This window comes from Somniosus microcephalus, chromosome 3 (genome assembly GCF_052327205.1).
Source record: "Somniosus microcephalus isolate GS21.2 chromosome 3, FLI_Smic_1.0, whole genome shotgun sequence".
NCBI lineage: Eukaryota > Metazoa > Chordata > Chondrichthyes > Squaliformes > Somniosidae > Somniosus > Somniosus microcephalus.
This window is the reverse complement of record NC_140989.1, coordinates 79,769,832-79,790,668: the sequence shown is the minus strand read 5'-3', so window position 1 is coordinate 79,790,668 and position 20,837 is coordinate 79,769,832.

Below are 20,837 nucleotides of genomic sequence, written 5' to 3'. Positions count from 1 at the left end.
AATAAAGGAAAATCCTAAGATGTTTTATAAGTATGTTAAGGGCAAGAGGATAACCAGGGAAAGGGTAGGGCCCATTAGGGACCAAAGTGGCAATCTGTGTGTAGAGCCAGATGATGTAGGCGGGGTTTTAAATGAATTTTTTGCATCTGTGTTCACTATGGAGAAAGACGATGCAGACATAGAAATCGGGCAAGGGGACTGTGACATACTTGAACATATTAGCATCGAGAGGGAGGAGGTGCTAGCGGTTTTAGCAGGCCAAAAAGTGGATAAATCCCCAGGCCCGGACGAGATGTATCCCAGGCTGCTGTGGGAGGCAAAGGAGGAGATTGCAGGGGCTCTGACACAAATTTTCAGAACCTCTCTGGCCACAGGGGATGTACCAGAGGACTGGAGAACAGCTAATGTAGTACCATTATACAAGAAGGGTAGCAGGGATAAACCAGGGAATTACAGGCCAGTGAGCCTAACATCTGTGGTAGGGAAATTATTGGAAAAAATTCTGAGGGACAAAATTAGTCTCCACTTGGAGAGGCAAGGATTAATCGGGGATAGTCAGCATGGCTTTGTCAAGGGTAAATCATGTCTGACAAATCTGATTGAATTTTTCGAGGGGGTGACTAGGGGGGTGGATGAGGGAAATGCTGTGGATGTGGTTTACATGGACTTCAGTAAAGCCTTTGACAAAGTCCCGCATAGGAGACTGGTCAAGAAGGTAAGAGCCCATGGGATCCAGGGTGCCTTGGCGCGTTGGATCCTAAACTGGCTGAGTGGCAGGAGGCAGAGGGTGATGGTCGAAGGTTGCTTTTGTGACTGGAAGCCTGTGTCCAGTGGGGTACCTCAGGGATCGGTGCTGGGTCCCTTGTTGTTTGTGATCTACATAAATGATTTGGATGAGAATGTAAAAGGTATGATCAGCAAGTTCGCAGATGACACGAAAATTGGTGGGGTGGTCAATTGCGAGGAGGAAAGCCTTAGGCTACAGGACGATATAAACGGGTTGGTCAGATGGACGGAAAAGTGGCAAATGGAATTTAACCCTGAAAAGTGCGAGGTGATGCATTTTGGACGGACAAATAAGGCAAGGGAATACACAATGAGTGGTAGGACCCTAGGAAGTACAGAGGGTCAGAGGGACCTTGGTGTACATGTACATAGATCCCTGAAGGCAGCGGAACAGGTAGATAAGGTGGTTAAAAAGGCATATGGGATACTTGCCTTCATTAGCCGAGGCATAGAATATAAGAGCAGGGAGGTTATGATGGAGCTGTACAAAACGCTGGTGAGGCCACAGCTGGAGTACTGTGTGCAGTTCTGGTCGCCTCACTATAGGAAGGATGTGATTGCTTTGGAGAGGGTGCAGAGAAGATTCACCAGGATGTTACCTGGGATGGAGCGCCTCAGCTATGAAGAAAGACTAAACAGGCTGGGGTTGTTTTCCTTGGAGCAAAGAAGGCTGAGGGGGGACATGATTGAGGTATACAAAATGATGAGGGGCATAGATAGGGTAGACAAAGAGGAACTTTTCCCCTTAGTAGGGGGGTCAATAACAAGGGGGCATAGATTCAGGGTAAGGGGCAGGAGATTTAGAGGGGATTTGAGGAGGAACTTTTTCACCCAGAGGGTGGTTGGAATGTGGAACTCAATGCCCAAAAGGGTGGTAGAGGCAGGAACCCTCACAACATTCAAGAAGCATTTGGATGAGCACTTGGAATGCCATTGCATACAAGGCTATGGACCAAATGCTGGAAAATGGGATTAGACTGGACAGGGATGGATGGGCGGCGCAGACACGATGGGCCGAAGGGCCTCTTTCTGTGCTGTAAAACTCTATGACTCTATGACTCTATGACTCTATAAAGGTCTCTACCAATACAACCGGCTGGTATTCGAGGTAGCATCAGCTCCGGCTATTTGGCAGAGGGCAATGGAACAAGTCCTGCAAGGGATCCCAGAGACCCAGTGTTATTTGGACGACATCCTGGTCACGGGCGAAAATGACAGTGATCACCTTGCCAACCTGGAGCAGGTGCTCACTAGATTGCAGGAATATGGGCTCCGAGCTAACCGCCCCAAATGCGAGTTTTTTAGAAAACAGATCTCGTATTGTGGCCACATTATCAATAAAGAGGGGTTACATAAGTCCCCAGAGAAGATTGAGGCTGTAGTCAAGGCTCCAGCACCGGAAAATGTGTCACAGCTGCGGTCGTTCCTCGGGCTGGTAATCTACTACCATAAGTTCTTGCCAAATTTGTCTACAATACTACACCCACTGAACACCCTACTGCAAACTGGGGTGCCATGGAAGTGGAGTGACGAATGTAGACGAGCTTTCCAGAAGAGCAAAAGACTAATCACATCGAAAGAGGTATTGGCCCATTACAACCCAGCATTACCAATTCGGTTGGCATGTGATGCGTCACCCTACGGCATTGGAGCAGTGCTGTCGCACAAATTCTCGGACGGCTCAGAGAGGCCAATAGCCTTTGCGTCACGATCACTAACCTCAGCCGAGCGTAACTACGCCCAGATTGACAGGGAGGCCCTCAGCCTAGTGTGGGGAGTGAAAAAGTTCAATCACTATCTGCACGGGCAGAAATTCACCTTGCTGACTGATCACCAGCCTCTTGTCTCCATTTTTAATCCAAAGAAGGGCGTTCCGGTGATGACTGCGCAACGACTACAAAGATGGTCACTTTTTCTAGGGGCGCACCACTATGAGATTGAATATAAGGGCACGAAACAGCATGGAAATGCTGATGGGTTATCACGCCTGCCACTGCCTACTGCGGAGGAAGCACCAGCAGTGGATCCTATCGAAATATTCCATTTGACTGTAGTTGAATACCTACCGGTAACTAACGCTTGTATCAAAAAGGAAACCCGAAATGACCCGACACTGTCTCGGGTATATGATTTGACGGTGAAGGGATGGCCAGCACATGGCGGCTCACTGTTGCCAGCATTCTCGACAAGGAGAGAACAGCTGTCAGTGTGCCGGGGGACCTTGATGTGTGGATCCCGAGTGGTAATTCCACCCAAGTTAAGGGATAGAGTGCTCAATGAGCTTCATGAGGGTCATCTGGGAGGGGTAAAAATGAAAAGCCTAGCCAGGGCTTATGTGTGGTGGCCGGGAATCGATAAACAAATCGAGGACCTGACCAAGAGCTGCTCAGGATGCCAGAAAGTCCAAAATGCACCACCACAGGCCCCTCTACACCCATGGGAGTGGCCCTCATCTCCATGGCAATGGGTGCATATTGATTTTGCTGGTCCATTCATGGACTCAATGTTTTTAATAGCCGTGGATGCGCACTCGAAATAGCCTGAGGTCATCAAAATGTCCTCCACCACCACGGAGAAAACTATTGCAGTCCTACGGACCATTTTTGCCAGGAATGGCTTGCCAGAACAGATTTGCTCCGACAACAGACCACAGTTTGTGTCCGAAGAGTTCAGGAGGTTCTTGAAAAAGAATGGGGTAAGGCATTACACATCCGCCCCGTATCATCCAGCCACAAATGGATTGGCTGAGAGGTTCGTACAAACCCTTAAGAAGGCAATAAAGGCTATGTACAATGACAACATTCCGCTGCAGCACAAGGTGGACAATTTCCTGTTCGCCTACCGGAATGCGACATATGCAGTCACCAACCAGGCCCCAGCCATGATGTTCTTTAACCGAAGGTTAAGATCTCGCATGGATTTGCTCAGACCAAACGTACGAAGAGATGTTGAGAGTAAGCAATTCCAGCACATCCATGAGAAGCCAACAAGGAGCTTCAATGTAGGGCAACCAGTCTTGGCCCGCGACTACGGAACAGAAAAATGGCAGCCAGGAACGATATGCACACGGCAGGGCCCACTAATGTACACAGTGGACGTTGGGGAGAGCATCGTGAGACGCCATGCTGACCAGATCCTAGAGTCACAGGAACAAGTCAACCCCATGCCTCGCCCATACGTACCTGGTGATGAACCTGACGTACATGTAGCATCTACCCCAGAAACAGTAGCATCGGAAGCTGATGAACCAACCGACGACAGGGGGCCAGAATCGCCTCCGCACCAAGAGCAAGACACTCGGGAAAGGCGCTATCCAGAAAGGATCAGGAAGTCTCCCCAAAGACTGAATATATAAATAGACTATTTTCAGCTAATGTTGCATGTTAAAAGTGTTAATTGTAATTAGTTTGATATTTAATTGTTAAATGAGTGTTATGGTACTGTTAATCTAAAAGGGGAGGAATTGTAATGTATGTACCTTTAAGGGGGAGAGCTACTTTTTACAGCTCATGTATACTGTACCGGCAGTGACCACACCTGTATATAACGTTGAGTAGTAATCTGTACAGTTCAGTTGCAGTCTGAGCTACGTTGAGTAAACACCGTTTGTACTGTTCTCTGCAGTCTGTGTCTGATTATACACGGACATAACAGCGGGTTGCGTAGCATGCCTGTGTTCCATCTTGGAGAGACGGGACACTTGATTATAATATTTAAATCAGGCTCACACAGTGCAGTTGGGAACCTGATTTAAATTTTTAACAGTGGCCGGCCGGGTTTCTTAGGGCTCAGGAAACGCGGCAGCTAAATAGAAACAGGAGCAGACGGCTGCAGAAGGCAAGTGCTTTTTAGAGCACTTCTTTTGAGGCAGTAGGAGTAGGAGTGCTCACCGCGCCCCCCCCCCGCCGTCACCCACCCGCCCCATCAAGCAAACCTTCTACCGATCGTGGCCTCCCCTTGCTGTTGCAATCGGCCAACCCCACCCTGCAACCCCCAATCTCGAGTCGCCTGCCCCACGATCGGCCAAACCCCCTCCCATTTCCAATCTTTCCTTCCCTCCCTCCTGATTTCCAGGCTCCGATCCTCCCACCACTGCACATCCAGAGAAGTCGCTGGCACTTACAAACCAAAACAATTATATAAATGTCCCTCATCAAAAAGGAAAATTCTGCAGTAAAATAACATCCCATATATAGTAATTATTATGATATTGCATCCAATGATGTAAGCAACGTCAGCTGCAGAACACAAGCCATTGGTTCATCCACAGACTCAGAGGGAATGTCCAGTTTTAATAAATTATCTCCCTCGCAACCATGCTCTCCTGCTCCCTCCCCAGAAATATCAAGGCCCGTGGTGCTATATATGGTTATTTTTCCAATTTGTGTAAAGTCAAGATATTTTTAAATGAAGAGGTAATCTCACCTCAAATGAGTGATAATTGACAGGCCATTTTCTGCATTCCCCACCCCCCACCTTCTCCCTCTGCCACTTCCCCCACCCCCCAATATTTCTCTCTCTGCATGACTTTTCCTCCATGATCAACTTTGCACAACAGAAATACATGCATTCTTCCCTCCAAAACGTAAACTGACATACGAGCCGGCAAGAGGTCTGGCTGGATAGCCCTGAATCAAGGACTTGAGCTGGACTTTGACTAGCCTTTGAATATCTACTGTATAACACAAAATGTTTGACATACATTAAAGTGGCACTTTGTTGTTGGGAAAGGGAGAAGAATGTGAAGATCTATGTTTTATTTTTATCATATGCAAGTAAGGAATTGATGTGTTCCAGCAAGATATATAATATAAAAGAATACTGATGAAACAAACTTTCTTCAGAGTAGTTTCCATTAAACTGGAGCAGAAAATACTGTTCTGTTGGTAAAGTGTGACTACAAACTATTTGCCAGCCATTTGTTTTTACAATTTCCTTGTTCTGTTTCGGGTTACCATTATTGTCCAATGACTTCCTTCATAGGTTCCTGTTCAATGCAATTGACACTTTAATTCCCCTTTCAGAATGAACACCATCAAGTTACTGCAATTGTCTTACAGATTTAAAAAGGATTATGTCCCATGGCCATTTGTTTTTACAATTTCTTTGTTCTGCTTTGGGTTACCATTATTGTCCTGATGGATTTTTATTGACAGGTGTGGCATTTCAATTACAATTATTTACACTCTAGTTGTAAATATTTAGTTAATTTAGAACTTAATTGTTGCTGAATGGCCTACTCATGTTCCTGGACCTGTAAAGTCTGTGGGTTGTGCAGTTAATAAATACACAGACTTCAGAAGTAACAAACAAACAGGTCTTTACTATTCGAAGGTCCGGGCGAATCTGCCCCAGAAATCCTGCTACATCACTTATATACTGGTGTGGTCAGTATCGGTATTACAGTATACAGAAGCCAAACAAATAGTGCCACACCTAAAGTAGTTCCCTTAAAGGTAGACGGGTACATACACTACAATCCTCCCTTTTTAGCTTATTACTTAGAGTCTCCGTTAAACATACATATCTTCAACTTCCTATAAACAAATTACAGATATAATCTCGGTGGAGTCAATGTCATATAAAACAATTTACAGATATAATCTCGGTGGGAACAGTTCACAGGTTCAGTCTCTGCGGAAACAGTTCATAGATTCAGTCTCTGATCTTGACTCGTTCCGAACAACATTTCTTTGGTGTAGCCGGTTCACCTGGCTAGCGTGACTCCTCCATAGCCTTTTTCTTGACGTAACAGCTTGAACTTTCGTCCTGTTGAACCAGCAGTGCGGACTTTTACAACCAACTGGCTGTCTTGACATTTTCCAGTTTTTCAACTAATTTAGCTCCTTTCGTAGTGCCCTGCCTGAGATGGTAGAAGTGCTAATATTTTAGACAGTTATTATCTTCTGCTTCTTCTTTTTCTTTTCTGCCTTTTTGAAACTCTCGGAGCTCCTTTCTCGGCTGCCAGCTGTAGTGCCACCAACTCTCTATGTTCCTTAGACCTTAAGTGCTTCCTCCGGATTTCAGCACTTTGGGAGTTTTCATCACAAGCTGGGCAGACCACATCCTCGTAATATTCAGTGTCACTCAACAGGTCATGGTAATATTCGGGTTCGTCCTGAGTTAGGCCAGCGAGAGAGCCTTCTTCTTCCTCCTCACCCGTCTGGACGTTAGCTGACGGTGGTTCCTTCCCTAGACATCTTTCTTGAAAAGACTTCTTCATGCATTCATATTCATCCCGCTCTTCCTGGGTTGTCTGCCATTCCTTCACTACTGACCTCATTTGTGAGTTCAATACCTTCCCTTCCACCGGGGATTGCGGTATCAGGCTATTTAATCCTTCTACTGAAGCAGCTGTTTCAACATTCTTCTGTTCACATTGACGTGATTCAACGAACTCTTCATAGAGTAAACTGTAACACAAAATCTGTGTTGCCACCTCAGTTATTTCCGTAACTTTTGGGAGCTCCGAATTCCTTCCCTTTGCAGATTGAAGCTCGTGTTCCCATTGTGGAGTCTTGTCTCTCAGCATGTGAAGGAGTTGGCTGACCGTTAACTCTTCCACGGGGACTCTGTGGATCAGAGTCTTCACCATTTCATCCACCTTACTCTCCAATGCTTTCACCTTCCTTTCCTCTTGTACTTTGGTTTCAAGCGCTCGAAGAAGTTGCGCCTTGATGCTCCCAAGCTCATGTTCAGAGCCCATTCTTACAGTCTCTGTGTTTCTTACAGTTTCCTTCCCTTCCACTGAAAGGATTCCCAGTTGACTCTGCTCTTCAAGTCGTTGAACCTCGGTCATTGCCGCCTCATATTTGTCTTGGGTTTCCTTCAATATTTTTATGAGTTCTTGGACATCTTGTCTTTCATGTTCTGCCATGTCTTTCACCTCTAAATTCTCATCTATGGATGGAACTTCTACCGATGAGTCTGTCTTGGCCTTGAGCTCATCAAGAATTTCCTGCAGCCTTTGGACTTCTTGCTCATGTTCAACCTTTAGTTGTTCATATGCTTCTACTGAAACTAGCTTTTCGGAGGCTGCCGAGTTAATCCCCTCCAGAATTGTAGCCTGGGCCTGTTCATACTGTTCTTTCAACTTCTCACGCTCTGCTTGTAAGGAGTCGTAGAGAAGAACTGGAATAAAATCCCGGCTTCCTGAAGATTCCTCTTCATTTGCTTCTTTCGCAATTTCCTGTTGGAGTTCAGCCAAGGCTGCTATGCTATCTGCCTCTTGAAGTCTCACTGCCATCAAATCTTCTTTATTCTTGCAGTCTATCTCAGTCATTTTCCGTTTATTTTCATTTAACTGAGTGATAAGCTCCTCTTGCAACATGGCCACATTATTCACATCAGGTAAAGAAGCGTTTCTCTTTTCCATGTCCAAGATTTTTTTCTGCATCTCTTTAAGTGCACACTGCGATTCAGCTTCTCTTAACCTTGCCTGCACTAGCTCCGTCTCCAATTGCAGAACAAAATCCTCAGTGTAGCGTGGTTTGCCTTTATGCTGTATCTCTAGATCATGCAAATATTCTAACTCCTGAACATCATAAGGGAGGTGTGATCGGTAATTGGTCACGATGGCTCTATGGTCGCTCTCTGCTTGAGCCAGCAGGTTCTGTTGTCTTTCCAGACTCTCCCATTCGGTGTCATAGAACTTTTTCATTGTTTTCATCTCTTGTACGAGACGGTAACTTAATTGTTCGAATTGTTGTCGTACTTTGAAATAACGTTGAGTTCGAGCTCGGTGTTCCTCCGTAATGCATATGTCTGTGACTTGAACAGACTCAGAATTCTCTGTCTTTATGCACGCCATCGTTTTTCCAACCTTAGTCAGTGAGTTCATGTTAACCTTGTTTTTCATACGTGGGCTGGACTTATCGTCTTCCGGCTCAGAGTCTGAGCTGCTTGTCTGCACCGAGTCCTCACTCGTCATTGCTTGTAGGTAGTGCCATTCCATGTCTATTTTCTTGATCCACTCCCGTCCTAGAAGTGGTGGTCCTCCCTCATGTAGTACATACAAGTTCATTCTTGGGTGTTCTTTACCCCTATCTCTCACCTTGACTCTTATTTTTCCCATGGGGTATACTTTATGCCCCGTGTATGTCTGCAATACGAACTTGGTATATCTTAAGGGTATGTGTGAGAATAGCCGGTGGTAATCCCCTCGATTTATGACTGATACAGCTGATCCAGTGTCCAACTCCATTTTCACTTGGACTCCAGCTATTTTTAGCATGACCCAGATAGTTTGTAGGTCAGCTTCCTTACTCACATGGTGGATACTCAGACTACCCAGCTCCTGGCCGTTTGGATCTGAGTCTGGATTCTGTTCGTCTGAACTCTGCTCAGCCCCCTTGTATACCTTGTTGTACTTTTCTTGTGATGGCTTCCTTTGGTTGTTGGTCTTCTTCCCTGACCGGCATACCTTAGCGATGTGACCCAGTTTGCCACATTTCCTACATTCTTGGTTCTTAAACCAGCATTGATTCTGGTCATGTGTTGTCTTCCCACAACGATAGCATTTTGTTGTACTCGAGGTAATTTGGTCCACCCCGAGCGCCGCCGCCTTTAGTTGCATTTCCGCCGTTCCTTTCGCTGCGGCTTCGTGCGATGCAGCTATAAGGACAGCCCTGTCCAGTGTGAGGTCGTTCTCTTCCAGTAGTCGCTTTTGCGTCCCTTCCTTGGACAATCCGCCTACGAACTTGTCTCGCAGTGCCTCTGTCAGATTCCCTCCGAACTGGCAGTATTTCGCTAGCCTACGCAGTTCGACCAAGTATTCTGCGTTGTTTTCGTCTTTCCGTTGCGTTCTTGCATAGAATTTGAATCGTTCAGCCAACATCAACGGTGTGGGGTTCAAGTGGTCCTTCAGAACAACCACAATCTCTTCGAAAGACTGATCCGCCGGTTTAGCTGGTGCTAGTAAATCCTTCAAGAGCCCGTATGTCTTTGCGCCCATCGAGTTTAACAATGTTATCGCCTTGTCGTCTTCCTCTATTTTGTTGGCTTCACAATAGATCTCGATGCGTTCCACGTACGTGGCCCAGTCTTCTATCTCAGAATTAAAATCATTAATATTCCCTCGCTTAGGCATCTTTCTTCCCTTGGGAGCAGCACCAGTATTTCTTTAAGTATTCTTATTTATTTGTTTGTTTCTAAGATGGCGGTTTTTCCCACGAAATCGTCGGTTTCCCGCTCTTTCCTTCTCTCCCCGCCCACTTCAATGGCGGTATGTCAATCAAGATGGCGGTTTTCCCGCGAAAATGGCGGTTTCCCGCTCTTCCTTTCTCGCCCCGCCCACTTCAATGGCGGTTTCCCGCTTCTGGCGTCTTCTCCGCCTACTGGCGGCTTCCCGCGTTTCTTCCCGGTGGAAGGGGTACGCTTCCCCCACAGCGGACAGGTTCAGCCGCTGGCTGGCTACCGCACAGCTCCCCTTACTCGGCTATGTCTTTTCCTCCCGCCCGCACGGCTCTACCGGCGCTGGGTACACCCCGTTAACGGAGGACAGTTCAGCCGCTGGACTGGCTCTCGCGCAGTCTCTCTCTCCGTACCCGGCTCTGTCGCTCTCTCACCCGCACGTTCGGTGCTACCGGCCCTGGGTACCCCGTTGGTGGAGAACAGCTCAGCCGCTGGACTGGCTCTCGCGCAGTCTCTCACCCCGTTTTCGGCTGTGTCTCTCACCCACTCCCGCACGTTCGGTTTTGCCGGCTCTGAGTACCCCGTTGGTGGAGAACAGCTCAGCCGCTGGACTGGCTCCTCGCAGTCTCTCTCCGCACCCGGCTCTCACCCGCACGGTTCCCTTTCGCCTCCCCAGCCCTCTCGCAGACCGGTGTTTCCCTCCCCGGCTGCGGCTGGGTTTCTCTTCCCGCGCCTACTCGCAGGCTCAGCGCTTCGTGGCTGCGGTCGCTGCCCGGAGTTTTCCCCTGATCGCGGTCCGGCTGTCACCCGACGCCGTTGGACCTGACTTTTGGCCGGCACAGCTCCCCCTCGACCGAGGTCGAGTGCTCTGCCCTTATCCTCCGGATACTTCTACACCTTCCCCTACTCACAGTCTCTTCGGCCGCCTTGTTTCTTGCTGGTCGGCTCACTCCGCACCGTGGCAGAAGGGTAGTCAGTGCCTGTTGCTGATACAGCTTTTGTTGTTAGTCTTCCTGCTTTCTGTTGTTGCAGCCTTGTGTTTTCTTTTGGTAGCACGACGAGGCGGTTGTCTCTCTTCGACGCTCTTCGTTGCTTTTGGTAGTCTTGCCGCAGGGTACGATCGGACTCGTCGCCACTGTAAAGTCTGTGGGTTGTGCAGTTAATAAATACACAGACTTCAGAAGTAACAAACAAACAGGTCTTTACTATTCGAAGGTCCGGGCGAATCTGCCCCAGAAATCCTGCTACAACACTTATATACTGGTGTGGTCACTATCGGTATTACAGTATACAGAAGCCAAACAAATAGTGCCACACCTAAAGTAGTTCCCTTAAAGGTAGACGGGTACATACACTACAGGACCCAGATGGGGTGGGGAAATATGTGGAGATGTGGAAATTGATGTGGCAACATCATCCAAAAACACGTCAGGTTTGACATGTAAGCTGACGACACCCAGCTCTACCTCACCACTATCTCTCTTGACCCCTCCACTCTCTCTGAATTGTCGGACTGTATGTCTGACATCCAGTACTGGATGAGCAGAAATTTCCTCCAACTAAATATTGGGAAGCCCGAAGCCATTGTCTTCGGTCCCCTCCAAAAACATCGTTTCCTAACCACAGACTCCATCCCTCTCCCTGGCAACTGTCTGAGGCTGAACCAGGCTGTTCACAACCTTAGTGTCGTATTTGATCCCGCGAAGAGCTTCTGATCACATATCCGCGACATCACCAAGACTGCCTATTTCCACTTCTGTAACAATGCCTGACTGTGCCTGCTTCTGAAACCCTTATCCATACCTTTGTTACCTCTAGACTTAACTATTCCAACACACTCCTGGCCAGCCTCCCATCTTCCACTCTCAATGAACTTAAGCTTGTCCAAAACTCTGCTGCCCATATCCTAACTCGCACCAAAGTCCCGTTCACCCATAGAAACATAGAAGATAGGAGCGCGAGTAGGCCATTCGGCTCCTCGAGCCTACTCCGCCATTCAATGAGATCATGGCTAATCATCCAAACTCAGTACCCTGTCCCTGCCTTCTCCCCATATCCCTTGATCCCTTTAGCCTTAAGAAATATATCCAACTCCTTCTTGAATATATTTAATGAATTGGCCTCAACTGCCTTCTGTGGTAGAGAATTCCACAGGTTCACCACTCTCTAGGTGAAGAAATTCCTCCTCATCTCTGTCCTAAATGGCTTACCCCTTATCCTTATCGAAAGCTTGTGATTTCAAATAAAGCTGTTGGACTATAACCTGGTGTTGTGTGACTTCTCACATTTGTCCACCCCAGTCCAACACCGGCATCTCCACATCATGGCTACTATCGACACCACAAACTGCCGGCTCAAAGTGGAGAGGATCTCCAAGAAGATCGCGCATATCGACACTGACATCAAGTTTCTACAGAGATGCAAGAAAGCAGACAAGATCCCGAAAGGACTACAGATCACGAACCCACTCAAGTCGACCTACAACACAGACTACGCTGAGAGACTCTGCCGTCGTACCTCTTGCACACTCCTCAACCATCTCATACACCAGCTCTACAGCAGACGCCGCAACCTCGAAACCAAGATAGAGTCCATGTTCTCAGCCTGTGCTCAGGATACAGCAGACCAGCTACGAGACACCGCCAAACAGACGAGGCAACGGAACTACGCTGCCTACATACACACCAAGAACAGGAAGCTTGAGAAACTCGGCATCACCACCAGCAGCAACCAAGCCTCCCCCGGTACCACGGTTGAAACCACAGGGAAGTCCATCGTCAACTTGTCCAACCACACCCTTCAACCAGACGAAATCGAAGTTCTCAGCCAAGGGCTCAATTTCTGCCCCACCACCAAAATGGACCCCATCGGTCTCACGGTAGACACAGAGGAATTCATCAGGAGAATGAGGCTCCGGGAATTCTTCCACAAATCCCAAGATGTCAGCAGCGAACCCAAGGAGACAATCAATGATCCGGAACAGCAGACAGAGGGATCCGCAGTGCAGCAACCGAAGAAGAAAGAGTCAAATTGGACCCCTCCAGAGGGTCGCTGCCCTAAGCTTGACATGTATGCTCAAGCTGTCAGGAGATGCATCAACGCCAGATTCATCAGCCGCACTCACAAGACAGTCCAGAATGTCACCCGAGCACAACGCAACGCCATCCATGCTCTCAAGACCAACCGCAACATCGTCATCAAACCAGCAGACAAAGGAGGAGCCATCATCATACAGAACAGAATGGACTATTGCAAAGAAGCATACTGACAACTGGACAACCAGGAACACTACACAGTTACCCGCAGATCCGACCAAAGAACACACCCGCCAACTCAACAGACTGATCAAGACCTTCGATCCAGACCTTCAAAGCATCCTACGCGCTCTCATCCCACGTACTCCCCACGTGGGAGACTTCTACTGCCTCCCAAAGATACACAAAGCCAACACACCCGGATGTCCTATCGTATCAGGCAACGGAACCCTGTGTGAGAACCACTCTGGATACGTCGAGGGCATTCTGAAACCCATCGTACAGGGAACCCCCAGCTTCTGTCGCGACACTACAGACTTCTTACAGAAACTCAGCACCCACGGACCAGTTGAACCAGGAACACTCCTCGCCACGATGGACGTCTCGGCACTCTACACCAGTATCCCCCACGATGATGGCATCGCTGCGACAGCCTCAGTACTCAACACCAACAACAGCCAATCTCCAGACACCATCCTACAACTCATCCGCTTCATCCTTGACCACGTCTTCACCTTCAACAACCGGTTCTTTACCCAAACACACGGAACAGCCATGGGGACCAAATTCGCACCCCAATACGCCAACATCTTCATGCACAAGTTCGAGCAAGACTTCTTCGCTGCACAGGACCTCCAACCAACGCTATACACCAGATACATCGACGACATTTTCTTCCTATGGACCCACAGCGAAGAATCACTGAAAAGACTACACAATAACATCAACAAGTTCCATCCCACCATCAAACTCACCATGGACTACTCCTCAGAATCGGTTTCATTCTTGGACACACGAATCTCCATCAAAGACGGACACCTCAGCACTTCACTCTACCGCAAGCCCACGGACAACCTCAGGATGCTCCGCTTCTCCAGCTTCCACCCTAACCACGTTAAAGAAGCCATCCCCTATGGACAAGCCCTGCGAATACACAGGATCTGCTCAGACGAGGAGGAACGCGATGGACACCTACAGACGCTGAAAGATGCCCTCGTAAGAACGGGATATGAGGCTCGACTCATCGATCGACAGTTCCGATGGGCTACAGCGAAAAATCGCATAGACCTCCTCAGAAGACAAACACGGGACACAACCAACAGAGTACCCTTCGTCGTCCAGTACCTCCCTGGAGCGGAGGAACTACGCCATGTTCTTCGCAGCCTTCAACATGTCATCGATGACGACGAACACCTCACTAAGGCCATCCCCACGCCACCACTACTCATCTTCAAACAGCTGCCTAACCTCAAACAGACCATCGTTTGCAGCAAATTACCCAGCTTTCAGGAGAACAGCGACCACGACACCACACAACCCTGCCACGGCAACCTCTGCAAGACATGCCAGATCATCAACACAAATACCATCATCACACATGAGGACACCACCCACCAGGTACATGGTACATACTCATGTGACTCGGCCAACGTGGTCTACCTCATACGTTGCAGGAAAGGATGCCCCGGAGCATGGTACATTGGCGAGACCATGCAGACACTGCGACAACGGATGAACGGACACCGCACAACAATCGCCAGGCAGGAGTGTTCCCTCCCAGTCGGGGAACACTTCAGCAGTCAAGGACATTCAGCCTCCGATCTTCGGGTAAGCATTCTCCAAGGTGGCCTTCGACACACACAACGCAAAATCATTGAGCAGAAACTGATAGCCAAGTTCCGCACTCATGAGAACGGCCTCAACCGGGATCTTGAGTTCATCTTGGGTTCATGTCACGCTACATGTAACCCCACCTGACTTAGAGTCATCCAGACTCGAGTCGTCGTTGGCTTGTTCTCTCTACACAGATGCTGCCGGACCTGCTGTGATTTCCAGCAAAATTTTTTTTTTTTTATTATTCTTTGTTTTTCATACAGACCCCAGCATCTGCAACATTTGACCCCTGGTGACCCCACCTCATTGTTCTTTAATGTAATGTTTTCCTGATTGACCTGTTTGGACACCATCCACACCTTTGATTGCTGTGATTATCTCTCTGCCGAGGTGGGATAAAGGGCAGTTAGAAAGATTACCTGTAATCATCTGGCAGTGTTCTCTGACTATATATGCTGTGTCTATATGCATCTCTTCACTTCACCTGATGAAGGAGCAGCACTCCGAAAGCTTGTGATTTCAAATAAAGCTGTTGGACTATAACCTGGTGTTGTGTGACTTCTCACATTTGTCCACCCCAGTTCAACACCAGCATCTCCACATCATGGCCCTTATCCTTAGACTGTGACCCCTGGTTCTGGACTTTCCCGCCATCGGGAACATCCTTCCTGCATCTAGTCTGTCTAGTCCCGTTAGAATTTTATAAGTTTCAATGAGATCCCTTCTCATTCTTCTAAACTCCAGCGAGTATAAGCCCAATCGACCCAATCTCTCCTCATACATCATTCCTGCCATCCCAGGTATCAGTCTGGTGAATCTTCGCTGCACTCCCTCCATGGCAAGAACATCCTTCCTCAGATAAGGCGACCAAAACTGCACACAATACTCAAGGCGTGGTCTCACCAAGGCCCTGTACAACTGCAGCAAGACTTCCTTGTTCCTGTACTCGAACCCTCTCGCTACGAAGGCCAACATACCATTTGCCTTCTTAACCGCCTGCTGCACCTGCATGCTTACCTTCAGTGACTGGTTCACAAGGACACCCAGGTCTCGTTGCACTTCCCCTTCTCCCAATCTATTGCCGTTCAGATAATAATCTGCTTTCCTGTTTTTGCCACCAAAGTGGATAACCTCGCACTTATCCACATTATACTGCATCTGCCCAATCACCCAACCTGTCCAAATCATACTGGAGTTTCTCGGCATCCTCCTCACAGCACACACGCTCACCCAGCTTTGTGTCATCTGCAAACTTGGAGATATTACATCTAGTTCCCTCGTCTAGATCATTGATATATATTGTGAATAGCTGGTGTCCAAGGACCGATCCCTGCGGTACCCCACTAGTCACTGCCTGCCACTCGGAAAAAGACCCGTTTATTCCAACTCTTTGCTTCCTGTCTGCCAACCAGTTCTCTATCCAAGTCAATACCTTGCCCCCAATCCCATGTGCCTTAACTTTACATGCTAATCTCTTATGCGGGACCTTATCGAAAGCCTTCTGAAAGTCCAAATACACCACATTCACTGGTTCTCCCTTATCTGTTCTACCACTTACATCCTCAAAAAATTCCAGTAGATTAGTCAAGCACGATTTACCTTTTGTAAATCCATGTTGACTTTGTCCGATCCTGTCACTGTTTTCCAAGTGCTCTGCTATTACATCTTTTATAATGGACTCTAGCATTTTCCCCACTACCAATGTCAGGCTTACCGGTCTATAATTCCATCACCCCTATGCTCACTGATCTACCATTGGCTCCTGTTTAAGCAAAGCATAATTTTAAAATTCTCATCCTTGATTTCAAATCCCTCCATGGCCTCTGTAACCTCCTCCAGCCCTACAACCCTCCCATGATATCTGCGCTCCTCCAATTCTGGCCTCTTGCACAACCCCGATTTTAATCGCTCTACCATTGGTGACTGTGCCACCAGTTGCTGAAGTCCGAAGGTCTGGATTTCCCTCCCTAAACCTCTCCTCCTCTCTTTCTTCCTTCCTTTAAGCTGCTCTTTAAAACCTACCTCTGTGACCAAGCCTTTGGTCACCTGCCCGAATATCTCCTTATGTGGCTTGGTATCAAATGATGTCTGATAACGCTCCTGTGAAGCACCTTGGGACGTTTTAATACGTTAAAGGCGCTATATAAATGTAAGTTGTTGTTGATAGGGAGAGGCACGAAGAACGGGCTGGGGTGGAGTGCAATCATGAGTAGTGGGAGAGAAAATAGTTTCCTAAGGCTGGTAGAATTACTGTTCAGTGGTGGTGGGCAGGGAAGAGGAGAAGAAACTGGGAACTGAGCTCAACAGGCTCAAACACCCAGAGGTCACCGACCATGAGCATCTTACGGGTCTGCACATCAACAGTAGCAGCCTTCCACCAGCTTTGCGGAGGCCACTACGTGAGCACTTCGTAGAAATAGTAGTTTGGAAACCTTGTTGTAAGATAGACACCATGGGTTGCCACTTGTGTGAGAAATGAATGGAAGACAATTATTGTGTTGGTAATTAAATTCATCATCTTTATCACATTTGGCACCTTGGTCTGCAGTGTAGTTTTATACCAACTTCTGAATCTGCATTATCAGTATGCCATTGTTTTCATTAGAACAGAGGTGATAATGTACTGATCTGATAAAGGTGTTTAAAGTTAGGAAGGGATGGGACAGGGTAAATAGAAAGACTATTTCCAGTGGTTTAGGTGTCTGGAACAAAGGGACGTGGATATAAAATTAAATGCAAAAGATTTAGGACAGATGCAGATGTAGATGTATTTGTATTTCTTCATACTAGGCATCATCCCAGTGAATCGGCACTGGACTGTCTCTATTACTTCAATAAACTGCATACAGTACTCCAACTGTGGAGTTACGAAGGTTCTGTACATTCTCATGGGGATGTAACCAGGTTATGTCAAACTTGATTTTTAATGCTTGAGCCCACTGCAGAATTGGACTTGAGGGTTAGAGGTACTAGAGTCTTCACTAGGTGTAATCGTTGCATGAATTTAATAGTTAGAAAAAATCTCAATTTCATTTTGTCATTTTTTTTTCTTAGTACAGTATATTTTCATTCTTGGAGATATACATAGGAAAAATACTCAAGAAAATACAGAGGAAACCATCAAGAACGTTTCATGATTTGGAAGTATATAGTGTTAAATGCTTATTGTCACATGGTAATATAGAATTAAGAATTGAAGCGGTGTGTAATGATCTGAACAAAAAAAATACACAAAATGCTGGTAATTTATTAGATTTAGAAAGAAACAGCAAGGCTTATTCATTGCCCAGTGATATTTACGAGAATGCCATTTTCTTCACATTGATAAGTCAGCTTTTAACACCTTTTGATGGCCAAGTAAATGGGACATAATTATACATTTATTCATGGACAGATTTTTTTTCTCAAAGTCTGGGAAGCAGTTTATATTTCTCAGCCAGTACTTTATATGGTATTCACTCAAATCTTTCAGGTTCAGTAGAAGCACATATGATTCTCATTATTCATATTATGATCTTTTCCATATGCTATCTTTGTTGTAGTTTGCAATTTTGATATTGGAACAATACCTATATTTTCTCAGACCATATTGTTAATCTATCAAATACTTCCGTTTATGCTTCTATGGTGCTGTCATCAGCAACATCATTCCAGCTCTCAAATCTGGGATGAAAAATATTTAAATAATCTTTTAATTTTTTTAATATTGTAAGTATGGAGCCAGGTGCAGACACATTGCTCTCCTTCTCTTGGCTGAACTTCTAATTGTCAACGAGCTAAGGTTCAGGGAGTCAACACCATTGTAGATCTACAAAAACACTGCTCTACAAATGTGCCTTTCAGTTAAGCTCAATGGTGGCAGTGAAGTCATTGCAAGGAGTCATGCATTTGCTCACTGCATTACACAGCAGAGCTAGCATGCCTATAGAGATCAGCTCTGGTGTGCAGTATAAAAATGGGAGAGTGAAACATGGAGGTCCCTCTCTCAAAACAGGATCATAGAATCTGATGTTGAAAAAAAGCCCCTGTAGATTTTCAGTCCCTTCTCCTAATTAGTACAATAGTATGTTGGGTACATGTGGAAAAAGTTGAAAGCAGGTAGTAAAGCTCTATTTAACAGCGCAAAGCGGCTATTAAAAAAACAAATCAAGTATCAGGATACATCTAAAAAGAGCATTTGATTGGGTGTCAAAGTAAGTTATTCTAATATTGTTACTATCGGCTTTCAAATATTGTGTGCAATTTTGGGCATCCTACCTTCAAAGGGACGTTGATGTGTTGGGGACAGTCCAAATAGCATCAGGGATAATTCTGGGATTTAAATTATGAGGAGAGACTCAGAAAAGATCAAGGGAAGACATAATCCAGGACTTTAAAATCTACACCTCTCAACATGTTAACACATTATTTAACTTGGACTGTGAATCCAGAACTAGAGGACATAGGTTTAAAGTTAGCAAGCTTCAAACTAAAATAGAGTTTAGAAGACATATTGTTTTCCTGCAGAGCAATAATTATATGGAACAAATTCTTCACAAATGTAGCTTAAGTTAAATAGATTAACTCCTTCAAAAAGGAACTGGACAAATATTTAGTTTGGAATGGGAATGGAGGTACTAGGGGCAGGTATAGGAACACGGAAATGTATAGGACTGGAAAAGATTACTACAGTCCATGTGGTTGGCCTCAAAGTTAAAAAAAAGACACCATACTAACTCTTATACCCCTCAATTGCTTCTTCACCAAAATCCATCCATTCTCCTCTTAAATTTGCTGGATTATCCAACTGGACAGTCTATTTCACACGTTCACCACCCTCAGTGAGGAAGCAGTTAAATCTAAACATTCTGTTCAGATGCCCTCTTCTGAGTTTGACTTTGTGCCCACTGACTACAGTACTTGTAATTATGTCAAACTATTTATTAGGGTTTAGCTTATTTATATCCTTTATGATCCTGAAAACTTCAATAACGTATCCCCTTAGCCTTCTTTTCTGCAGTATAAACATTCCCAGCTTCCGCAGGCTCTCCTCATAGCTTAGGTGCCTAAAACTTGGTATCGGTTTAGTTGCCCTACTCTACTTGTCCCCACTGTAGTACAGTAATCATAATGGTACATAGTAAGTGGAATTGAACTAGCGCTCTATACTGCTTACCACTCACCTGCAAATTATGTTTTATCTCTCTGACTTCTCTACTGCTACCTTTCATATGGTATTCCCATTGCTTATTGCCTTTCCAATTCTGATCATTTCCCGCGTTAAATGGTATAAGCTGAGATGATCAAACACGAGACTGGACATAATCAATTCCTATGTTGCAGCAACTAGGGGAAGAGGGTATAATCTATGGAAATGTGATAGATTAATTTTCTGTAGTTTTGCTTGATTACTTTAAGAGATGAGCAATTATTTAAGAAAAGATTTCTGTTAGGAGATTAAAGAACTGGGTTAGAGTACCTGGTCTGTGAAAGAACCAAGCATGACGGCAATTCTTCTATTCTTAATGTGATATTTCTGGCCTGTAATCTTCATTCTTCCCAAGAAAGGACTTTCTCGCTAATACCTTGCTCTCCTCCAAAAGAAAATGAATTTTGCTTGCAGTAGATAGATATCTTTTAATTTTACTACATTAATAGCTAACTTTTCTAAACAAAGCTTTTCTTCTCTACTTTGCCTCCAATGCACATTTTCTTTTTGTTTGGATTATTTTTCTGGCAAAATTGAACTAGTGTATTCTATTTCTGGGAGAACCAATCTAGGGAGATATAATGTGGTGCTAATGTAATACCCATTGTATTTTGGATGCAGCCACAGGACGGGCAGACATGTGTACACAAGGGCCATTCACCTGGAATCTACTTCATCACCAAGGTATCAAACACCAATCAACATTTGTATTTGTTGTTACACATTTCTTTACCTGTATATGTTTGTATAGCTGTATGTTTATGTTATTTACAGTTCTACAGTATCAAAATAAGTTCCATTTATTCTAATTCCTATTGGATAGGATTCCTAATCAAAGCATGTGATACCTATACACCAGTAAT